The 19,860-nt window shown below is 41.1% G+C and overlaps 3 pseudogenes; all 3 read left to right on the plus strand.

Moving 5' to 3' along the window:
* The first annotated feature begins 218 nt into the window (after window positions 1–218).
* On the plus strand, window positions 219–1,257 carry LOC116803438 (annotated as a pseudogene).
* A 69-nt stretch (window positions 1,258–1,326) lies between these two features.
* On the plus strand, window positions 1,327–6,205 carry LOC116803439 (annotated as a pseudogene).
* Window positions 6,206–6,276: 71 nt separating this feature from the next.
* LOC116803440 lies at window positions 6,277–11,196 on the plus strand (annotated as a pseudogene).
* The last annotated feature ends 8,664 nt before the right edge of the window (window positions 11,197–19,860 follow it).

Genomic DNA, 19,860 nt, shown 5'->3' on the forward strand with positions numbered 1-19,860 from the left:
AGATAGATTCTCTTGGCAGAACGATTTATTTTTACGCGCCGTGCATCCGTTTGGCCAGGCGAAAGGCGTCCCAGGCCACGGATAGATTCCGTTCCGGACGACTCCTTTATGGGCCGCCATCAGGGTTGTGATAGCCCATCACAAGAAGCACGTGGTTGCCTCATATGCATCGATAATTTCCAAAGGATATATCACTAGTTTTCAATAGCAATAGACGTATGCCTGATCACTGGGACGGGCGAAAATCAAGTGAGCGAGGACCGTTTGTAAATCTGCCTGCCAACTTCGCTTCCAGGAATTTACGTTGGAAGTGCAAGAACGAAAAGTAACGGTGATATGGCGTGATATCTTGGTTTCCTCGCGGTTTACATTGTCGTTCGATTGACTTTTTGGTCGCAACTGAACATCTTGTGTGAACGAGAGTGTAGATGAGTGACGAAGAGAAACTGATCTTGAATATTCTGGAACTCAGCCGCTCTCTCAGTAATATTTTCGAATATACATTAGATATGAGCTAGATGTTACCCTTTACGCTTTCAAATATTAATTGAACCCTCACAGTAGACCAAACATCTGTTGTCCAATTTTGTCAAATTATCACGTTCCCACGATCCAAGCCCAGACTCACAACATCGAAAAAAGAAGTTTTGAATTTCAATAAATAAAATCGTAAAAATTTAAGACCGCTTGTATCCAAGCACTTGAATCCATGAGTCTCTAACTGCTCATTACAGTTCTAAAGTCCAAAGTTCATATTCAAAGAGCTCTAGAGCGAGGCTTGATCGTCAATCAACAAACTTGCGCTGCGTCTTTGTCTCTAAAATCTGTATGAAGTCCATACATTATTGTGGCATTTCAGGAGTGTGAGCGAATGAACAATCTTATGACTGAGTTGAGGCGCTCTCTTAATGAGCTTGACCTCGGCCTTAAAGGATGATTGACTATTTCATCAGTTATGGAGGATTTAATGGTTTGTCTTTACATGGACCAAGTGCCGGAACAGTGGACCAAGCTAACCTACCCCAGCATGCTAGGGCTACATCCTGGTTCTCCGATTTAATGTTGCGGCTGCGAGAGCTAGAGGGTTGGGTGGCCGACTTTCGTATGCCTTCATCAATTTGGTTGGCAGGATTCTTTAATCCTCAGTCGCTCCTTACAGCTATCATGCAACAGACGGCGCGCAAGAACGAATGGCCCCTCGATAGAATGTGTCTTAATTGTGATGTCACCAAAAAGTGGAAAGAGGAGCTTACGTGAGTAACACATTTCTTTTAATCTAAAAGAATTTTTTTTGTTAATTTTTTTAACATACGTCTAATTCTAACGATGTGGGAGCTGCTGGTAGATGGTGTTGGGAAGTCTAGACTTGTAAAATTTTGTATGTATAACCCTCATTTGTCAACTCATAGTATGCTGGGCTTACTTTTTTAATAACCGTCGACTTAACAAATGCGGGGGCAAGTTTATTACTGAATTTCTTGACTGCATTGCTCTGAGTTAAGTTTCGGACAAATACCGTGTCACCTACAGTTAGCTGTACGCTTCGACTTCGCAGATTGTACCGCTGAGCGTTATTCACGTGCGTCGTGGCAATCTTAGTTTTAGCTCTTGCGAGCTAACTGTAAAATATCCGGATATTTTAAGACTACATCGTCTGTCAGGGTGTCGAACTTAAAGTAGTTCCATAATCTCTTCCGTTTAAAATCATATTCTGACCGAAGCAAAGGTAATAAGGTGAGGAACCTGTACCACGGTGAAAGTTATCCCTCAAGGATCCGCTTATTTCGCTTAAATGTTGATCCAAAGTCGTGTGATCTTGTCCTACAAAAGCGCGCACTGCTGCCGTGCAGATATGTGTAACGCCGAAACGAGTCAGAAAAGCTTTAAACTGAGCCGACTTAAACTGTGAACCATTGTCTGTTAAGATCACCTCGGGCAGGCCGAAGGTATAAAATACGTGCTTCACTAGGAAATCGAGGATTTTGTCAGATGTAAATTTCTTTAATGAAACTTTAACTCTTAGATCTAGCATAGGACCATACATAATAAGTCCATGTACAATTTTTGAAAGGGTCTGTCCGACGTCATTGGTCTACCCATGGTGCCTAAGGATTACGATAGCCCCTTTAGTGAATTTACAAGTAGTACATCTAGATATATACGAACGGATTATAGTGACCAAAAAAGTACTGTTTCTGTTTCATCCGTCCCATTCCTAGATGAGCTGACTCAGCTGGATAATGTGCTCGCTGTAAAACAGTATCTCTAAGAGTCGAAGGCACCCAAAGTTTCCATGATGCACTATATAAACGTTTCTCTTCTGTTTTCTTGTCGTCAACACGCTTGTAAACATATCCATCTGGCAATTTTAATTGGTTTTCCTGTATTCTCTTGATCAAATCCAAATATTCCAATAATTTAAATTCATTTGACGACAAATCAATCATTAGACCACCATCTTGGATTTTATTGCCTGCGATTTCGTCTCGCCTTAAATGTGTTTTGGGTACCTTTCCGGTGTTTAATTTCAAAAGAAAGCCCTTGTAATGGATGGACAACCTATTGGCTATATTGACAATCTTCTGTTCGGAGGAGGGCGTCTAGATAGACAAATACTCTTGTTCTTAATTTTGTCGGTATGACTTGGTTCATTAATCTGCAGAGCGTTTGAGCTGCATTGCACAGCCCAAACGTCAAAACTTTAAACTGGTATCGACCCTTATCGGTATGGTGAAAGCTGTGCATTGGCGAGATTTCTCCTCGAGAGGTATCTGCCAAAAGGCATTATTCATGTCTAAGCCGGTAAGGTGGCAGCCTGCTAAGAATGCCATCCACGTGAGGCATTGGGTAAGCGTCCTTTAGGTTAAGCTTATTCAGTTCGCGTGAGACTAGACATAACCGAGTCTTTCTCCCTTCTGAACCAAAACGCATTTACTACTCCATGGGCTTTTCGACTCTTTGCTGGTAACACCGGCCAGTGCCTCTCCTTGACCGGTCGGGAACTGCCTAAATCTATTCTGTGCTCCATGATATGCGTACGCCCTAAGCCTTCTTTCTCGTATGATGGAAGTTTGCTAATGACTTGGCTGAGCCTATCCTGTTGATCGGTAGATAGTTCGTGGTTCTTGGCCGTAATGTCAGACTCTTCGCGTCCTACGTCTAACTCTGAAACTGAACCGACACTGTCAGTAATTTTGCTCAGTATGCCGAACTTCTTCCAGAAATCAATACCTAAATACACATCCTGTTTTAGATCAGGTATGATAAGGAACTCTACGGAATTTTTCTGATTGCGATATGTAATATCTACGATTAATCTAATCTTTACCGAACATTCTGATTTATTTGCCGTTCTTATGTGTCCTGAACAGTTACGTAATTGAGGGTGATTACTCAACGTCTTTGCTGCGTTGCCTCTTACACAACTTACTGAAGCGCTTGGATCTAATAACGCGACATATGACTGATCATCAATTACGATATCCGTATATAGTTGGCTCTCCCTGTTACGTAAAATATCCGATATTAATCGCCTGTCGACTGTCGCGAACTCTTTCCCAAAACGTTCCGGCTCGCAAGGTTGATCTCTTGGGTTTATAGTCGGAACATTTACATCTCAGAATATTCGCTTCCTATCCTCTTTATACATATACTCTGATATGTTTCGTGTGGAACCGTGTTCTCTTTCGTATTCTCATCTGAACTGCTGTCGCCTATAACTGCGTGTCTTGACCCAGTTTCTGTGTTTTCTTGTACATCTTATGATTTGCATACCAGTACTTTAACGGCTTTCGCTGTAATGCGGCCACTTCTCCCGCCTCTTGTTCCTCGCTTTCATCATCCAATTGGGATAAAAGTGCTTTTCATTGGTTGAACTTTGACTTGCTTACATAACTGTTCATGCGTGCGCATGAACCTAAATACATTAATTCGAATCTAAGTGATGTTTTGGCATGTCTGATAAGTAAACGCATATGGGGATATGGGGTTCCGTAGCCGCGCTACGAGTCTTTCTACTTGAAACTGGAACTCTTCAAAAGGTTCCTTTTCACCTTTACGCCTACTATTAATCGCTTCCGAAATTTCCATATCAGTGTCAATGTCTTCGAATTTCTTACGAAATTCTTCACAGAACTCTCTCCAGGCACAGTGGCTTTACCATTAAAGAATAAGTGTAAGTGGTAACACAGGATCTGTAGGTCCCCGTTTAGGTTTTGTTGGGTTACAGATAACACACGGCTAAGGAATTCTTCGGTCTGAAGGCCATAACGTGCGCCATCGAATTCAATTCGCCAACTCTGGATTATGTTTGGCACTTTGTCCGGATTAACTGACAAGTTCGACCTGTTGCTAGTCACACTAATATGCTGTTGATTAGTGTTTCCTAATGTATCTATTGGATTGAGGCATTAATATTTTCAACATTGGATCCTGAGTTCATTTCTAACTTTATTGAATCAAACTGCGTTCGAATTGCAGAGGTCAAATCTTGCATAAGCTGACGCTGGAAAATCTGCACTTCTGCACGTACTGCACAAGCGTTATCCTCTTTATGACTTGAAACGTTTAAGTTTGAGTTTGTACTGTTAGAAAGGTTGTGTTTTGGCTGGCTTAAACCGTCTACTCTACGGTGTCCACTACCGCGGCCTCTCTTTGGCCCAGTTGGTCTGACGAACTGCTCGGTCATCGGTGTTACTTAATTGTTCTGCCGCTATTATTTCAGATTTCAAGCTATTTCTCGGTGATTTTGGTTCTTGGCGTCGGTTTTTTCTACCTCAGCTATACCCTAACATTAATTACGAAAATATGTTCACTACTGAATCTAGTATGGTGGACTAATAAAAATAGAACTGCTCGGTCATCGGTGTTACTTAATTGTTCTGCCGCTATTATTTCAGATTTCAAGCTATTTCTCGGTGATTTTGGTTCTTGGCGTGGGTTTTTTTCTACCTCAGCTATACCCTAACATTAATTACGAAAATATGTTCACTACTGAATCTAGTATGGTGGACTAATAAAAATAAACTCCAATTTCTTCTTTTTATTTTTAACTTTAAATTTAATAGTGAATTTAATAAAACGCTACGTTCTCAGATCAAATAGAATAATATCAAAATAAGAAAATATAAGCTTTAATTTAAAAAAAAAAAAATAAAAAAAAAAACAATTCAAAACCAAAACGAAAATACGCGAGATCAGCTCAGATCATATCAGCGAGATATCATATCAGCTCAAAATTCCAGTGGATTCGCTCGTCGACTTAATTTGATTCTCGGCTGGCAATGCCGTCTCTCGTACTCCTCACAGCTAACTAATTCGCATACCCTATTATATGCGAGGCAGATGGATTGTTTGGGCTAAATGTATAAAGGTTTAGTGCATCGCAACCGCGTGCAAAAAGGTTCACTAGATAGATTCTCTTGGCAGAACGATTTATTTTTACGCGCCGTTGCATCCGTTTGGCCAGGCGAAAGGAGTCCCAGGCCACGGATAGATTCCGTTCTCACAGTAGACCAAACATCTGTTGTCCAATTTTGTCAAATTATCACGTTCCCACGATCCAAGCCCAGACTCACAACATCGAAAAAAGAAGTTTTGAATTTCAATAAATAAAATCGTAAAAATTTAAGACCGCTTGTATCCAAGCACTTGAATCCATGAGTCTCTAACTGCTCATTACAGTTCTAAAGTCCAAAGTTCATATTCAAAGAGCTCTAGAGCGAGGCTTGATCGTCAATCAACAAACTTGCGCTGCGTCTTTGTCTCTAAAATCTGTATGAAGTCCATACATTATTGTGGCATTTCAGGAGTGTGAGCGAATGAACAATCTTATGACTGAGTTGAGGCGCTCTCTTAATGAGCTTGACCTCGGCTTTAAAGGAGAATTGACTATTTCATCAGTTATGGAGGATTTAATGGTTTGTCTTTACATGGACCAAGTGCCGGAACAGTGGACCAAGCTAACCTACCCCAGCATGTTAGGCTACAATCCTGGTTCTCCGATTTAATGTTGCGGCTGCGAGAGCTAGAGGGTTGGGTTGCCGACTTTCGTATGCCTTCATCAATTTGGTTGCCAGGATTCTTTAATCCTCAGTCGCTCCTTACAGCTATCATGCAACAGACGGCGCGCAAGAACGAATGGCCCCTCGATAGAATGTGTCTTAATTGTGATGTCACCAAAAAGTGGAAAGAGGAGCTTACGTGAGTAACACATTTCATTTAATCTAAAAGAATTTTTTTTGTTACATTTTTTTAACATACGTCTAATTCTTAACGATGTGGGAGGTGCTGGTAGATGGTGTTGGGAAGTCTAGACTTGTAAAATTTTGTATGTATAACCCTCATTTGTCAACTCATAGTATGCTGGGCTTACTTTTTTAATAACCGTCGACTTAACAAATGCGGGGGCAAGTTTATTACTGAATTTCTTGACTGCATTGCTCTGAGATAAGTTTCGGACAAATACCGTGTCACCTACAGTTAGCTGTACGCTTCGACTTCTCAGATTGTACTGCTGAGCGTTATTCACGTGCGTCGTGGCAATCTTAGTTTTAGCTCTTGTCGAGCTAACTGTAAAATATCCGGATATTTTAAGACTACATCGTCTGTCAGGGTGTCGAACTTAAAGTAGTTCATAATCTCTTCCGTTTAAAATCATATTCTGACCGAAGCAAAGGTAATAAGGTGAGGAACCTGTACCACGGTGAAAGTTATCCCTCAAGGATCCGCTTATTTCGCTTAAATGTTGATCCAAAGTCGTGTGATCTTGTCCTACAAAAGCGCGCACTGCTGCCGTGCAGATATGTGTAACGCCGAAACGAGTCAGAAAAGCCTTAAACTGAGCCGACTTAAACTGTGAACCATTGTCTGTTAAGATCACCTCGGGCAGGCCGAAGGTATAAAATACGTGCTTCACTAGGAAATCGAGGATTTTGTCAGACGTAAATTTCTTTAATGAAACTTTAACTCTTAGACCTAGCATAGGACCATACATAATAAGTCCATGTACAATTTTTGAAAGGGTCTGTCCGACGTCATTGGTCTACCCATGGGTGGCCTAAGGATTACGATAGCCCCTTTAGTGAATTTACAAGTAGTACATCTAGATATATACGAACGGATTATAGTGACCAAAAAAGTACTGTTTAAGTTTCTGTTTCATCCGTCCCATTCCTAGATGAGCTGACTCAGCTGGATAATGTGCTCGCTGTAAAACGGTATCTCTAAGAGTCGAAGGCACCCAAAGTTTCCATGATGCACTATATAAACGTTTCTCTTCTGTTTTCTTGTCGTCAACACGCTTGTAAACATATCCATCTGGCAATTTTAATTGGTTTTCCTGTATTCTCTTGATCAAATCCAAATATTCCAATAATTTAAATTCATTTGACGACAAATCAATCATTAGACCACCATCTTGGATTTTATTGCCTGCGATTTCGTCTCGCCTTAAATGTGTTTTGGGTACCTTTCCGGTGTTTAATTTCAAAAGAAAGCCCTTGTAATGGATGGACAACCTGGGATATTGGCTATATTGACAAATCTTTCTGTTCGGAGGAGGGCGTCTAGATAGACAAATACTCTTGTTCTTAATTTTGTCGGTATGACTTGGTTCATTAATCTGCAGAGCGTTTGAGCTGCATTGCACAGCCCAAACGTCAAAACATTAAACTGGTATCGACCCTTATCGGTATGGTGAAAGCTGTGCATTGGCGAGATTTCTCCTCGAGAGGTATCTGCCAAAAGGCATTATTCATGTCTAAGCCGGTAAGGTGGCCGCCTGCTAAGAATGCCATCCACGTGAGGCATTGGGTAAGCGTCCTTTAGGTTAAGCTTATTCAGTTCGCGTGAGACTAGACATAACCGAGTCTTTTCTCCCTTCTGAACCAAAACGCGTTTACTACTCCATGGGCTTTTCGACTCTTTGCTGGTAACACCGGCCAGTGCCTCTCCTTGGCTGGTCGGGAACTGCCTAAATCTATTCTGTGCTCCATGATATGCGTACGCCCTAAGCCTTCTTTCTCGTATGATGGAAGTTTGCTAATGACTTGGCTGAGCCTATCCTGTTGATCGGTAGATAGTTCGTGGTTCTTGGCCGTAATGTCAGCCTCTTCGCGTCCTACGTCTAACTCTGAAACTGAACCGACACTGTCAGTAATTTTGCTCAGTATGCCGAACTTCTTCCAGAAATCAATACCTAAATACACATCCTGTTTTAGATCAGGTATGATAAGGAACTCTACGGAATTTTTCTGATTGCGATATGTAATATCTACGATTAATCTAATCTTTACCGAACATTCTGATTTATTTGCCGTTCTTATGTGTCCTGAACAGTTACGTAATTGAGGGTGATTACTCAACGTCTTTGCTGCGTTGCCTCTTACACAACTTACTGAAGCGCTTGGATCTAATAACGCGACATATGACTGATCATCAATTACGATATCCGTATATAGTTGGCTCTCCCTGTTACGTAAAATATCCGATATTAATCGCCTGTCGACTGTCGCGAACTCTTTCCCAAAACGTTCCGGCTCGCAAGGTTGATCTCTTGGGTTTATAGTCGGAACAATTTACATCTCAGAATATTCGCTTCCTATCCTCTTTATACATATACTCTGATATGTTTCGTGTGGAACCGTGTTCTCTTTCGTATTCTCATCTGAACTGCTGTCGCCTATAACTGCGTGTCTTGACCCAGTTTCTGTGTTTTCTTGTACATCTTATGATTTGCATACCAGTAATTTAACGGCTTTCGCTGTAATGCGGCCACTTCTCCCGCCTCTTGTTCCTCGCTTTCATCATCCAATTGGGATAAAAGTGCTTTTCATTGGTTGAACTTTGACTTGCTTACATAACTGTTCATGCGTGCGCATGAACCTAAATACATTAATTCGAATCTAAGTGATGTTTTGGCATGTCTGATAAGTAAACGCATATGGGGATATGGGGTTCCGTAGCCGCGCTACGAGTCTTTCTACTTGAAACTGGAACTCTTCAAAAGGTTCCTTTTCACCTTTACGCCTACTATTAATCGCTTCCGAAATTTCCATATCAGTGTCAATGTCTTCGAATTTCTTACGAAATTCTTCACAGAACTCTCTCCAGGCACAGTGGCTTTACCATTAAAGAATAAGTGTAAGTGGTAACACAGGATCTGTAGGTCCCCGTTTAGGTTTTGTTGGGTTACAGATAACACACGGCTAAGGAATTCTTCGGTCTGAAGGCCATAACGTGCGCCATCGAATTCAATTCGCCAACTCTGGATTATGTTTGGCACTTTGTCCGGATTAACTGACAAGTTCGACCTGTTGCTAGTCACACTAATATGCTGTTGATTAGTGTTTCCTAATGTATCTATTGGATTGAGGCATTAATATTTTCAACATTGGATCCTGAGTTCATTTCTAACTTTATTGAATCAAACTGCGTTCGAATTGCAGAGGTCAAATCTTGCATAAGCTGACGCTGGAAAATCTGCACTTCGGCACGTACTGCACAAGCGTTATCCTCTTTATGACTTGAAACGTTTAAGTTTGAGTTTGTACTGTTAGAAAGGTTGTGTTTTGGCTGGCTTAAACCGTCTACTCTACGGTGTCCACTACCGCGGCCTCTCTTTGGCCCAGTTGGTCTGACGAACTGCTCGGTCATCGGTGTTACTTAATTGTTCTGCCGCTATTATTTCAGATTTCAAGCTATTTCTCGGTGATTTTGGTTCTTGGCGTCGGTTTTTTCTACCTCAGCTATACCCTAACATTAATTACGAAAATATGTTCACTACTGAATCTAGTATGGTGGACTAATAAAAATAGAACTGCTCGGTCATCGGTGTTACTTAATTGTTCTGCCGCTATTATTTCAGATTTCAAGCTATTTCTCGGTGATTTTGGTTCTTGGCGTGGGTTTTTTCTACCTCAGCTATACCCTAACATTAATTACGAAAATATGTTCACTACTGAATCTAGTATGGTGGACTAATAAAAATAAACTCCAATTTCTTCTTTTTATTTTTAACTTTAAATTTAATAGTGAATTTAATAAAACGCTACGTTCTCAGATCAAATAGAATAATATCAAAATAAGAAAATATAAGCTTACATTATATTCAAAGAAAATTATTTTTTAATTTAAAAAATAAAAATAAAAAAAAAACAATTCAAAACCAAAACGAAAATACGCGAGATCAGCTCAGATCATATCAGCGAGATATCATATCAGCTCAAAATTCCAGTGGATTCGCTCGTCGACTTAATTTGATTCTCGGCTGGCAATGCCGTCTCTCGTACTCCTCACAGCTAACTAATTCGCATACCCTATTATATGCGAGGCAGATGGATTGTTTGGGCTAAATGTATAAAGGTTTAGTGCATCGCAACCGCGTGCAAAAAGGTTCACTAGATAGATTCTCTTGGCAGAACGATTTATTTTTACGCGCCGTTGCATCCGTTTGGCCAGGCGAAAGGAGTCCCAGGCCACGGATAGATTCCGTTCTCACAGTAGACCAAACATCTGTTGTCCAATTTTGTCAAATTATCACGTTCCCACGATCCAAGCCCAGACTCACAACATCGAAAAAAGAAGTTTTGAATTTCAATAAATAAAATCGTAAAAATTTAAGACCGCTTGTATCCAAGCACTTGAATCCATGAGTCTCTAACTGCTCATTACAGTTCTAAAGTCCAAAGTTCATATTCAAAGAGCTCTAGAGCGAGGCTTGATCGTCAATCAACAAACTTGCGCTGCGTCTTTGTCTCTAAAATCTGTATGAAGTCCATACATTATTGTGGCATTTCAGGAGTGTGAGCGAATGAACAATCTTATGACTGAGTTGAGGCGCTCTCTTAATGAGCTTGACCTCGGCTTTAAAGGAGAATTGACTATTTCATCAGTTATGGAGGATTTAATGGTTTGTCTTTACATGGACCAAGTGCCGGAACAGTGGACCAAGCTAACCTACCCCAGCATGTTAGGCTACAATCCTGGTTCTCCGATTTAATGTTGCGGCTGCGAGAGCTAGAGGGTTGGGTTGCCGACTTTCGTATGCCTTCATCAATTTGGTTGCCAGGATTCTTTAATCCTCAGTCGCTCCTTACAGCTATCATGCAACAGACGGCGCGCAAGAACGAATGGCCCCTCGATAGAATGTGTCTTAATTGTGATGTCACCAAAAAGTGGAAAGAGGAGCTTACGTGAGTAACACATTTCATTTAATCTAAAAGAATTTTTTTTGTTACATTTTTTTAACATACGTCTAATTCTTAACGATGTGGGAGGTGCTGGTAGATGGTGTTGGGAAGTCTAGACTTGTAAAATTTTGTATGTATAACCCTCATTTGTCAACTCATAGTATGCTGGGGTTACTTTTTTAATAACCGTTGACTTAACAAATGCGGGGGCAAGTTTATTACTGAATTTCTTGACTGCATTGCTCTGAGATAAGTTTCGGACAAATACCGTGTCACCTACAGTTAGCTGTACGCTTCGACTTCTCAGATTGTACTGCTGAGCGTTATTCACGTGCGTCGTGGCAATCTTAGTTTTAGCTCTTGTCGAGCTAACTGTAAAATATCCGGATATTTTAAGACTACATCGTCTGTCAGGGTGTCGAACTTAAAGTAGTTCATAATCTCTTCCGTTTAAAATCATATTCTGACCGAAGCAAAGGTAATAAGGTGAGGAACCTGTACCACGGTGAAAGTTATCCCTCAAGGATCCGCTTATTTCGCTTAAATGTTGATCCAAAGTCGTGTGATCTTGTCCTACAAAAGCGCGCACTGCTGCCGTGCAGATATGTGTAAGGCCGAAACGAGTCAGAAAAGCCTTAAACTGAGCCGACTTAAACTGTGAACCATTGTCTGTTAAGATCACCTCGGGCAGGCCGAAGGTATAAAATACGTGCTTCACTAGGAAATCGAGGATTTTGTCAGACGTAAATTTCTTTAATGAAACTTTAACTCTTAGACCTAGCATAGGACCATACATAATAAGTCCATGTACAATTTTTGAAAGGGTCTGTCCGACGTCATTGGTCTACCCATGGGTGGCCTAAGGATTACGTTAGCCCCTTTAGTGAATTTACAAGTAGTACATCTAGATATATACGAACGGATTATAGTGACCAAAAAAGTACTGTTTAAGTTTCTGTTTCATCCGTCCCATTCCTAGATGAGCTGACTCAGCTGGATAATGTGCTCGCTGTAAAACAGTATCTCTAAGAGTCGAAGGCACCCAAAGTTTCCATGATGCACTATATAAACGTTTCTCTTCTGTTTTCTTGTCGTCAACACGCTTGTAAACATATCCATCTGGCAATTTTAATTGGTTTTCCTGTATTCTCTTGATCAAATCCAAATATTCAAATAATTTAAATTCATTTGACGACAAATCAATCACTAGACCACCATCTTGGATTTTATTGCCTGCGATTTCGTCTCGCCTTAAATGTGTTTTGGGTACCTTTCCGGTGTTTAATTTCAAAAGAAAGCCCTTGTAATGGATGGACAACCTAGCCAATATACCTGACAAATCTTTCTGTTCGGAGGAGGGCGTCTAGATAGACAAATACTCTTTTTCTTAATTTTGTCGGTATGACTTGGTTCATTAATCTGCAGAGCGTTTGAGCTGCATTGCACAGCCCAAACGTCAAAACTTTAAACTGGTATCGACCCTTATCGGTATGGTGAAAGCTGTGCATTGGCGAGATTTCTCCTCGAGAGGTATCTGCCAAAAGGCATTATTCATGTCTAAGCCGGTAAGGTGGCAGCCTGCTAAGAATGCCATCCACGTGAGGCATTGGGTAAGCGTCCTTTAGGTTAAGCTTATTCAGTTCGCGTGAGACTAGACATAACCGAGTCTTTTCTCCCTTCTGAACCAAAACGCATTTACTACTCCATGGGCTTTTCGACTCTTTGCTGGTAACACCGGCCAGTGCCTCTCCTTGACCGGTCGGGAACTGCCTAAATCTATGCTGTGCTCCATGATATGCGTACGCCCTAAGCCTTCTTTCTCGTATGATTACAATTACTACTCCATGGGCTTTTCGACTCTTTGCTGGTAACACCGGCCAGTGCCTCTCCTTGGCTTGTCGGGAACTGCCTAAATCTATTCTGTGCTCCATGATATGCGTACGCCCTAAGCCTTCTTTCTCGTATGATGGAAGTTTGCTAATGACTTGGCTGAGCCTATCCTGTTGATCGGTAGATAGTTCGTGGTTCTTGGCCGTAATGTCAGACTCTTCGCGTCCTACGTCTAACTCTGAAACTGAACCGACACTGTCAGTAATTTTGCTCAGTATGCCGAACTTCTTCCAGAAATCAATACCTAAATACACATCCTGTTTTAGATCAGGTATGATAAGGAACTCTACGGAATTTTTCTGATTGCGATATGTAATATCTACGATTAATCTAATCTTTACCGAACATTCTGATTTATTTGCCGTTCTTATGTGTCCTGAACAGTTACGTAATTGAGGGTGATTACTCAACGTCTTTGCTGCGTTGCCTCTTACACAACTTACTGAAGCGCTTGGATCTAATAACGCGACATATGACTGATCATCAATTACGATATCCGTATATAGTTGGCTCTCCCTGTTACGTAAAATATCCGATATTAATCGCCTGTCGACTGTCGCGAACTCTTTCCCAAAACGTTCCGGCTCGCAAGGTTGATCTCTTGGGTTTATAGTCGGAACAATTTACATCTCAGAATATTCGCTTCCTATCCTCTTTATACATATACTCTGATATGTTTCGTGTGCAACCGTGTTCTCTTTCGTATTCTCATCTGAACTGCTGTCGCCTATAACTGCGTGTCTTGACCCAGTTTCTGTGTTTTCTTGTACATCTTATGATTTGCATGCGACAGCTGGATGTCGGCAGACGCATCCGTCTGTCGGTTTTCCGCGGGCTTACAAGTCTGGCATTAAGATTTAAATATATTCTTAGCTCCGCATCCATAGCAAAAGATGCGAAGCTGATTTTCAAGACATTCGTCGAAACGGTGCCCCAAGCTGTCGCAATACCAGTACTTTAACGGCTTTCGCTGTAATGCGGCAACTTCTCCCGCCTCTTGTTCCTCGCTTTCTTCATCCAATTGGGATAAAAGTGCTTTTCATTGGTTGAACTTTGACTTGCTTACAAAACTGTTCATGCGTGCGCATGAACCTAAATACATTAATTCGAATCTAAGTGATGTTTTGGCATGTCTGATAAGTAAACGCATATGGGGATATGGGGTTCCGTAGCCGCGCCTTGAAACTGGAACTCTTCAAAAGGTTCCATTTCACCTTTACGCCTACTATTAATCGCTTCCGAAATTTCCATATCAGTGTCAATGTCTTCGAATTTCTTACGAAATTCTTCACAGAACTCTCTCCAGGCACAGTGGCTTTACCATTAAAGAATAAGTGTAAGTGGTAACACAGGATCTGTAGGTCCCCGTTTAGGTTTTGTTGGGTTACAGATAACACACGGCTAAGGAATTCTTCGGTCTGAAGGCCATAACGTGCGCCATCGAATTCAATTCGCCAACTCTGGATTATGTTTGGCACTTTGTCCGGATTAACTGACAAGTTCGACCTGTTGCTAGTCACACTAATATGCTGTTGATTAGTGTTTCCTAATGTATCTATTGGATTGAGGCATTAATATTTTCAACATTGGATCCTGAGTTCATTTCTAACTTTATTGAATCAAACTGCGTTCGAATTGCAGAGGTCAAATCTTGCATAAGCTGACGCTGGAAAATCTGCACTTCGGCACGTACTGCACAAGCGTTATCCTCTTTATGACTTGAAACGTTTAAGTTTGAGTTTGTACTGTTAGAAAGGTTGTGTTTTGGCTGGCTTAAACCGTCTACTCTACGGTGTCCACTACCGCGGCCTCTCTTTGGGGCTTACTTTTTTAATAACCGTCGACTTAACAAATGCGGGGGCAAGTTTATTACTGAATTTCTTGACTGCATTGCTCTGAGATAAGTTTCGGACAAATACCGTGTCACCTACAGTTAGCTGTACGCTTCGACTTCTCAGATTGTACTGCTGAGCGTTATTCACGTGCGTCGTGGCAATCTTAGTTTTAGCTCTTGTCGAGCTAACTGTAAAATATCCGGATATTTTAAGACTACATCGTCTGTCAGGGTGTCGAACTTAAAGTAGTTCATAATCTCTTCCGTTTAAAATCATATTCTGACCGAAGCAAAGGTAATAAGGTGAGGAACCTGTACAACGGTGAAAGTTATCCCTCAAGGATCCGCTTATTTCGCTTAAATGTTGATCCAAAGTCGTGTGATCTTGTCCTACAAAAGCGCGCACTGCTGCCGTGCAGATATGTGTAAGGCCGAAACGAGTCAGAAAAGCCTTAAACTGAGCCGACTTAAACTGTGAACCATTGTCTGTTAAGATCACCTCGGGCAGGCCGAAGGTATAAAATACGTGCTTCACTAGGAAATCGAGGATTTTGTCAGACGTAAATTTCTTTAATGAAACTTTAACTCTTAGACCTAGCATAGGACCATACATAATAAGTCCATGTACAATTTTTGAAAGGGTCTGTCCGACGTCATTGGTCTACCCATGGGTGGCCTAAGGATTACGTTAGCCCCTTTAGTGAATTTACAAGTAGTACATCTAGATATATACGAACGGATTATAGTGACCAAAAAAGTACTGTTTAAGTTTCTGTTTCATCCGTCCCATTCCTAGATGAGCTGACTCAGCTGGATAATGTGCTCGCTGTAAAACAGTATCTCTAAGAGTCGAAGGCACCCAAAGTTTCCATGATGCACTATATAAACGTTTCTCTTCTGTTTTCTTGTCGTCAACACGCTTGTAAACATATCCATCTGGCAATTTTAATTGGTTTTCCTGTATTCTCTTGATCAAATCCAAATATTCCAATAATTTAAATTCATTTGACGACATATCAATCATTAGAACACCATCTTGGATTTTATTGCCTGCGATTTCGTCTCGCCTTAAATGTGTTTTGGGTACCTTTCCGGTGTTTAATTTCAAAAGAAAGCCCTTGTAATGGATGGACAACCTAGCCAATATACCTGACAAATCTTTCTGTTCGGAGGAGGGCGTCTAGATAGACAAATACTCTTTTTCTTAATTTTGTCGGTATGACTTGGTTCATTAATCTGCAGAGCGTTTGAGCTGCATTGCACAGCCCAAACGTCAAAACTTTAAACTGGTATCGACCCTTATCGGTATGGTGAAAGCTGTGCATTGGCGAGATTTCTCCTCGAGAGGTATCTGCCAAAAGGCATTATTCATGTCTAAGCCGGTAAGGTGGCAGCCTGCTAAGAATGCCATCCACGTGAGGCATTGGGTAAGCGTCCTTTAGGTTAAGCTTATTCAGTTCGCGTGAGACTAGACATAACCGAGTCTTTTCTCCCTTCTGAACCAAAACGCATTTACTACTCCATGGGCTTTTCGACTCTTTGCTGGTAACACCGGCCAGTGCCTCTCCTTGACCGGTCGGGAACTGCCTAAATCTATGCTGTGCTCCATGATATGCGTACGCCCTAAGCCTTCTTTCTCGTATGATTACAATTACTACTCCATGGGCTTTTCGACTCTTTGCTGGTAACACCGGCCAGTGCCTCTCCTTGGCTTGTCGGGAACTGCCTAAATCTATTCTGTGCTCCATGATATGCGTACTCCCTAACCCTTCTTTCTCGTATGATGGAAGTTTGCTAATGACTTGGCTGAGCCTATCCTTTTGATCGGTAGATAGTTCGTGGTTCTTGGCCGTAATGTCAGACTCTTCGCGTCCTACGTCTAACTCTGAAACTGAACCGACACTGTCAGTAATTTTGCTCAGTATGCCGAACTTCTTCCAGAAATCAATACCTAAATACACATCCTGTTTTAGATCAGGAATGATAAGGAACTCTACGGAATTTTTCTGATTGCGATATGTAATATCTACGATTAATCTAATCTTTACCGAACATTCTGATTTATTTGCCGTTCTTATGTGTCCTGAACAGTTACGTAATTGAGGGTGATTACTCAACGTCTTTGCTGCGTTGCCTCTTACACAACTTACTGAAGCGCTTGGATCTAATAACGCGACATATGACTGATCATCAATTACGATATCCGTATATAGTTGGCTCTCCCTGTTACGTAAAATATCCGATATTAATCGCCTGTCGACTGTCGCGAACTCTTTCCCAAAACGTTCCGGCTCGCAAGGTTGATCTCTTGGGTTTATAGTCGGAACAATTTACATCTCAGAATATTCGCTTCCTATCCTCTTTATACATATACTCTGATATGTTTCGTGTGCAACCGTGTTCTCTTTCGTATTCTCATCTGAACTGCTGTCGCCTATAACTGCGTGTCTTGACCCAGTTTCTGTGTTTTCTTGTACATCTTATGATTTGCATGCGACAGCTGGATGTCGGCAGACGCATCCGTCTGTCGGTTTTCCGCGGGCTTACAAGTCTGGCATTAAGATTTAAATATATTCTTAGCTCCGCATCCATAGCAAAAGATGCGAAGCTGATTTTCAAGACATTCGTCGAAACGGTGCCCCAAGCTGTCGCAATACCAGTACTTTAACGGCTTTCGCTGTAATGCGGCAACTTCTCCCGCCTCTTGTTCCTCGCTTTCTTCATCCAATTGGGATAAAAGTGCTTTTCATTGGTTGAACTTTGACTTGCTTACAAAACTGTTCATGCGTGCGCATGAACCTAAATACATTAATTCGAATCTAAGTGATGTTTTGGCATGTCTGATAAGTAAACGCATATGGGGATATGGGGTTCCGTAGCCGCGCCTTGAAACTGGAACTCTTCAAAAGGTTCCATTTCACCTTTACGCCTACTATTAATCGCTTCCGAAATTTCCATATCAGTGTCAATGTCTTCGAATTTCTTACGAAATTCTTCACAGAACTCTCTCCAGGCACAGTGGCTTTACCATTAAAGAATAAGTGTAAGTGGTAACACAGGATCTGTAGGTCCCCGTTTAGGTTTTGTTGGGTTACAGATAACACACGGCTAAGGAATTCTTCGGTCTGAAGGCCATAACGTGCGCCATCGAATTCAATTCGCCAACTCTGGATTATGTTTGGCACTTTGTCCGGATTAACTGACAAGTTCGACCTGTTGCTAGTCACACTAATATGCTGTTGATTAGTGTTTCCTAATGTATCTATTGGATTGAGGCATTAATATTTTCAACATTGGATCCTGAGTTCATTTCTAACTTTATTGAATCAAACTGCGTTCGAATTGCAGAGGTCAAATCTTGCATAAGCTGACGCTGGAAAATCTGCACTTCGGCACGTACTGCACAAGCGTTATCCTCTTTATGACTTGAAACGTTTAAGTTTGAGTTTGTACTGTTAGAAAGGTTGTGTTTTGGCTGGCTTAAACCGTCTACTCTACGGTGTCCACTACCGCGGCCTCTCTTTGGCCCAGTTGGTCTGACGAACTGCTCGGTCATCGGTGTTACTTAATTGTTCTGCCGCTATTATTTCAGATTTCAAGCTATTTCTCGGTGATTTTGGTTCTTGGCGTGGGTTTTTTCTACCTCAGCTATACCCTAACATTAATTACGAAAATATGTTCACTACTGAATCTAGTATGGTGGACTAATAAAAATAGAACTGCTCGGTCATCGGTGTTACTTAATTGTTCTGCCGCTATTATTTCAGATTTCAAGCTATTTCTCGGTGATTTTGGTTCTTGGCGTGGGTTTTTTCTACCTCAGCTATACCCTAACATTAATTACGAAAATATGTTCACTACTGAATCTAGTATGGTGGACTAATAAAAATAAACTCCAATTTCTTCTTTTTTTTTTTAACTTTAAATTTAATAGTGAATTTAATAAAACGCTACGTTCTCAGATCAAATAGAATAATATCAAAATAAGAAAATATAAGCTGACATTATATTCAAAGAAAATTATTTTTTAATTTGAAAAAAAAAAAAAAAAAAAAAAAACAATTCAAAACCAAAACGAAAATACGCGAGATCAGCTCAGATCATATCAGCGAGATATCATATCAGCTCAAAATTCCAGTGGATTCGCTCGTCGACTTAATTTGATTCTCGGCTGGCAATGCCGTCTCTCGTACTCCTCACAGCTAACTAATTCGCATACCCTATTATATGCGTACTCCCTAACCCTTCTTTCTCGTATGATGGCAGTTTGCTAATGACTTGGCTGAGCCTATCCTTTTGATCGGTAGATAGTTCGTGGTTCTTGGCCCTAATGTCAGACTCTTCGCGTCCTACGTCTAACTCTGAAACTGAACCGACACTGTCAGTAATTTTGCTCAGTATGCCGAACTTCTTCCAGAAATCAATACCTAAATACACATCCTGTTTTAGATCAGGAATGATAAGGAACTCTACGGAATTTTTCTGATTGCGATATGTAATATCTACGATTAATCTAATCTTTACCGAACATTCTGATTTATTTGCCGTTCTTATGTGTCCTGAACAGTTACGTAATTGAGGGTGATTACTCAACGTCTTTGCTGCGTTGCCTCTTACACAACTTACTGAAGCGCTTGGATCTAATAACGCGACATATGACTGATCATCAATTACGATATCCGTATATAGTTGGCTCTCCCTGTTACGTAAAATATCCGATATTAATCGCCTGTCGACTGTCGCGAACTCTTTCCCAAAACGTTCCGGCTCGCAAGGTTGATCTCTTGGGTTTATAGTCGGAACAATTTACATCTCAGAATATTCGCTTCCTATCCTCTTTATACATATACTCTGATATGTTTCGTGTGCAACCGTGTTCTCTTTCGTATTCTCATCTGAACTGCTGTCGCCTATAACTGCGTGTCTTGACCCAGTTTCTGTGTTTTC

The sequence above is a fragment of the Drosophila sechellia genome, unplaced genomic scaffold (genome assembly GCF_004382195.2).
Source record: "Drosophila sechellia strain sech25 unplaced genomic scaffold, ASM438219v1 Y_27, whole genome shotgun sequence".
Classification (NCBI taxonomy): Eukaryota; Metazoa; Arthropoda; class Insecta; order Diptera; family Drosophilidae; genus Drosophila; species Drosophila sechellia.